Raw genomic sequence first — 5,647 nt, 5'->3', positions numbered from 1 at the left:
AATCGCTCGATCGGGTTCAGTTAACAGCCATGATCGATCGCTCGGGTTCAGTAATGTGTAGCCTGCAATGCAATCGCTCGGGTTCAGCTAGAGCCCAACGCCTCGCTCGGGTTCAGTTAGAGCCAATGCCTCGCACACACGCGCGTACGTGTACGAGAGAAACGCGCATCGCTCGGCCCCCGACCTCCCACCGTAACTGGGAACTCCCCAAAATTTTCCTCCCCCTCGCTTCTACCACGATTTTTTCCGTCATGGACGGCCCAAAGAATGTCATGCAGCTGCGTCTCCGGCCCGCCCAGGACGAAAAGCCCATTTTTTGTCATGATTTTTTGTCATAGAAGTAGGAGCCCACCACATCTATGATGATACCGGGTTTTGTCACAATTATCGTCATAGACGTGTCATATGTATGACAGAAAAAAATTTCGTTCGGCCCAAAATGTCACGGATGTGTCTTTTTTTGTAGTGCAAACTTGGCACATTATTACAATCAAACATGGTTCACATCAGTTTTACAATAAAAAAAATATTCACATCAGGTAACACAGCAATCACAGTATAACTAGCTCCAATGCTTCTCCCAACTTGTTCATCCTGGACCTCACAACAAATCATGAATGAAGGCCAGCATCTGCAAGTTATCAAGCAAAATGGTAAGAACAAGCAAAATGCGATTTTTTATCATTTAAGCATAGAAAGACAGGGTCAACAACATTTTGATATTTGAAAAATGAACAAGGATTTCAATGTTTGAACAACAAAAAATTGATACAGTAGATCATATGCGGTTTAAATCAACCCCTAAGGAGAGACACGTTGAAACATTCATTTGGCAACATCTGTAGAAATTGAACATCATAAACATGCAATGTGGAATTTGTATCTCAAAGAAGTATACATACTTATAAGGTTTAATTAGCACAGAGAAGCCAAATGCTAGTAACTCATGATTAGTACACAAGACATGATTCAGCAAAGTAAACAAGAAGGTGGCTATAGTACAAAAGTAAGCTCATCACACAGAATAAATGAGTGGAACTACAGTACATCCTCTAAATTAGCATGTTCACAAGATTAAAAGTAAGCGCAACATAAGCATATGAGTTTTGTTTGGCACCACCACATCAAACATAGAAATGCCAACGTGAAAAGTTTCCGCATTATTGACATAAGTTTCCTCGGAATCATACTACATAGAGAAGGGTTCAACCTCAAGTCTGAACTAGCCTTACATGGTGGAGTACAGATTTTAGTGGCTACATAAACAAGAAGCATCAGCTTAAGTTGCAACCCGCAATAGAAATACTTGCAAAAATTGGGCACTTGGGGGTTTGGCAGGAGTACTACCTTGTGGATGTCGCACACGAAGTGTGAGAGGAACAAGAGCACTTCCATCAGGTTATCTGCAGTATTCCACGTAGAAAAACATGGCATCTTCAGTACGAATTCAGTCAACCAGAAGAGATGTGCTGAAGTTCGTATGAACTAATTGAACATTACATTGGCTGGAAGACTTACAAGATGGCGATTGCGATGATGATCCGTAGGTGAGAAGCTGGGAGGTGTAGTTGTTGACGGCTCCGGCGACGCGTCAGCCCTTGACGCCCTCCTCGTCCTTGCTGTGAAGGATGGCCGGGACTCGGATGCTGAGCTCCCTGGGCGTCACCTGCTCCTTCTCATTGTAAGTTGTAATCAGGTGCGGGCTCCCTGAGCGATTCACGAAAGGGAAGTTCTCAAGATTGACAATCTCGTTGTCCGACAAGTCAATCGTGTCAAACTAGTCCTGTTATCAAAAAAGGAACAAAGATAGTTATAAACACAGCTAGAGAAGGACCTAGAGAAACTACAAACAATTCAAAATGAGATTAAAAAACCCTATGATTTCAATTTCAAATCAAGCTAAATGGTTTAAATATTAAGCCATCGGTAATACAAAAATTATAAGAGGTGTGTCACTGATTGTAGAGTCAGTACAAGAAAGTAGGTTGCTAACACAATAACAAGCCACACATAAAATTGTTATGCCCTAGACAACTACATAGAAGAAAGCAAAAGTAACCAGAATGGTAGAGGTGCCATGATCAAGTATAAAAACACTATTCTGAACCGTAACAACAAAATCACCGCTCTTAGGTGGACACTACACAAAATATGCTCAAACAATACCCACGTCACGCCAGGATGAATTGTCACAATGTCAAGATCAGTATTTCCCACAAAAGTTGATGATGTTCTGGTTCCATATTTTTCTACCAGTATGAAACAAGGTTGAAAAAAACAAGACAAATGCAGAACTAGCCAACTGATAGTACAAATCAAAGGGAAAATAAAACAAAGGAACACAAACCCATAAAACGTCAAGGTTGAATTTACCACTGTGGAGAACCAAATTGCAGGGTTATTCTAGTTCTATACACAAAAGATTTAACATGTTTTCCTACTAGTATTTATAATGTTTTTATTTCGGTCATTTAGAAAGAGGGGAGATGGGGCACAGAACTTTGAGGCACTGTTATGAGGTAGTGTCTGATGAAGGTTGCCCATTGGGGCAGCAGCGGTAGCTCCGCCAAATGTAGCAGCAGCACCTCCGACTGGCACAGTGGCAAATGCCGAGAAGAATATCATGACAAAAGCAACACAGAAGGCTTTTGTGATTGCATACAAGAAAATAGCAGCAATAGGTTAGTGTGGTTTATGTATATTTGCACAGCACATAGCATAACAGATAAACAAAGGCCAAGAACTCATAGGCGCCAGAAAACAAAAATCTTTTTAGACTAATGCCTATTCCATGCCATCTGATCTACAGCAGCAAAATTCACTGCACAATATTTATTTTATAGAACAATGTTACTCTAGCAGTACAATTCACTATACAATAGTTATTTTATAGAAAAATGTTCCTCCATGTGCACCAAAAGCAACCAATGCATCTTTTCACTGAGCTTGCTGGGGAAAAGCAATGATGCTACAGAAGTAGTTCTTGAACTTAATTCGTACTACATGCGCAAAGTAACTGGAGGGAGATTGTCTTCACAATCCCATCCGAGCATCTGAATCATACAACAGCAGACTAAATGCCACTGAAAGAACATAACAGTGACTTGAAAAGCAATACAGCGGACGGAATTAACATATGCTATTTGCAAATTGGAAAGAGATTGATTGTAGAATCCCATCTGAACTTCTGAACCATGCATACAACATTGAGGCAACCACCGAAAGAACACCGCAATGACTTGACAAGGAGTACTATTTTTTTACAAAATGGAAGGTTAACAACTCTTCATAGGGAAGTAACAGCAGTTAGCAAGATGGAACTTGCACAAAAGTCCAAGAGCTAGCCTAGAAAGTGCAAGAGCTGACCTTGAATGGTTTTGACACTTCTTGACTGAACCTGAACGCAGTGTAGGGATTAGGAGAGGAGGAGTACGTACATAGAAGATCCATGGCAGCTCTTTCTACCCTCATGGGCCTTGCTGCAACCGATGAGCAGGAAGGTCTTGAAGCCGAGGTCGCGGACCTCCCTGTAGAGGCAGAGGCTGGAGAGAATCGTTGGTGCCTCCCCCGTCTCCACCCATCGGCCGAACTCCTGGTGGTCGAACAGCTCCAGCCTGCAATCAAACAGCAAATTAACCGTGCGTGTTAATAGCAGGCCCGCGATCTCGGAATGTGACAAGCGTGGGTCGCCCACCCGTATCCGTGCTATGCATAGTAGGGGAAGTTGGAGAGGAGCGTCTCATCGATGTCAAAGACCTAGGCACCGGTGGTGGCGGCGGCGCGGGCGTAGGCGGAGGCCTCCCCGCGACGAGGTCGAGGTCGAAGCGGTAGGCGGGGCCGGTGAGGTATGCGTGCATGTGCGGCACGCAGTCCTGCGGCACGGCGGCCCACGGCGCCAGGTTGTTGGCCTCCCCTGCCGTCCTCTAGCTCGCGCACTGCAGGTCCACGACAGTCTCTGTGGACGCGGTGGGTGGCGCGCTCAGGTGGCGGGAGGACCAGGGGTGGGCCGGCGGCGAGGTTGGTGTAGTGACGGGAGGAAGGGGGCGGCGGACGAGGGGGGCTTGGATTGGATTTGGAGAGAATGGGGGCGGCGGCTGGAGTGGGAGGGGCTGGCGGGGAGAGTGCGACGTCGCTATAGAGAAGATGGCGGGAAGGAAGGGGAGGGGATCAAGAGGAGCTCTGTCAGATCTGGAAGGGGAGAGCAGAGAGCGAGGGAAAGAAAGGAGGCGGGGGGTGGATGGAAAATGACCACAGGACAAAGCTAGGGTTTCGGGGATTGTGTGGAAGGGCTGAGGACTATCGTTGGATCCCGGATAATCCGACGGTGTTTGATGCACGATCTACGTGACACGTCCATGAACCAATCAGATTACAGTACGATGTTATGACCATCTAAATTGGTCGTGGTTGACTAAAATTAACGTGTTAAAATCATGTCAGCTATTTTATGACCTGAAAAATTCAAAAAGAAAATGGAAAACCTTCTCATTGTGTAACCAAATGAGAACAAGTTTTCAGGAAAAATAACAAACAAGAAATAAGATAAATATCTTTTAAAAGGTGTCTTGATAAATGAGTTTTTTGCAAAAAAACATTTTCCATTTTTCGAGTGTCTAAAATGTGTTTTTTGTGAAGGACCTATCATATATTTGTTGTAAAATTGTACCAAATCAATTTTATAGAATATTAGGCCATGTTTAATGCACAATTGACCAAATGGTTGGGTGTAAAAAGTTTTGATGCACCTTTAGTGAAAAAGATAAATTTCCGCCAATTCAGTAGGAAGCGGGTCAAATTTGAACTGCAGCTGACTCATAGTTTGCTCTTTATTTTTTCCAAAAATCATTTCTAGGTACATAAGTATCTATTTAATCAGAGAAACATCAAAAGTTTTCCAAGATTCAACCACTAGTTAGGGACGGTCAAGCCCACCGTTTTGAGCGCATTTTGAAATGGCATAAAAAATTCAAAAACAAAAATCAAAAAATTGGAAAACTTTCGCATTGTGTCATTATATGTGACCAAGTTTCCAGGAAAAATAATGAACTTGTAATACGGCAATTATTTTAGAAAAGTGTTCTTAGAAATGAGCTATCATGCATGAAGATTCATGGCTTTCAAGCCAAATGATCAATCTTATGGCCACATTCATGGCATAGTTTGTTCAAATGATCTCATATCATGCACAAAGGTGCATCTTGGAATTCCAAACAATGTTTGCTAAGGAAGTTTACATTTTCTTTGCACGGAAAATTCATTTTCCATTTTCCGAGTGCCCGAAATAAGTTTTTTTTGTGAAGGACCTACCATATATTTGTTGCAAAATTGGACCAAATCAATTTTCTAAAATACTAGGCCATATTTAATGCAAAATTGACCAAATGGTTGGGTGTCAAAAGATTTGATCCACCTCTGGTGAAAAAGACAAATTTCCGTCAATTCAGTAGGAAGCGGTTCAAATTTGAACTGCACCTGACTCATAGTTTTCTCTTTATTTTTTCCAAAAATCATTTCTAGGCACATAAGTATCTATTTAATCAGAGAAACATCAAAAAATTTCCAAGATTCAACCACTAGCTAGGAACGGTCAAGCCCATCGTTTTGAGCGCATTTTGAAACGGGCATAAAAAATTCAAAAAAATTCAAA

The 5,647-nt window shown here is 42.5% G+C and overlaps 1 pseudogene; it reads right to left on the bottom strand.

The window, feature by feature from the left end:
• Positions 1-601: 601 nt before the first annotated feature.
• LOC119357887 lies at positions 602-4,489 on the bottom strand (annotated as a pseudogene).
• Between the last annotated feature and the right edge of the window lie 1,158 nt (positions 4,490-5,647).

This window comes from Triticum dicoccoides, chromosome 2A, assembly GCF_002162155.2.
Source record: "Triticum dicoccoides isolate Atlit2015 ecotype Zavitan chromosome 2A, WEW_v2.0, whole genome shotgun sequence".
NCBI lineage: Eukaryota > Viridiplantae > Streptophyta > Magnoliopsida > Poales > Poaceae > Triticum > Triticum dicoccoides.
This window is presented reverse-complemented; position numbering and strand designations above follow the sequence as displayed.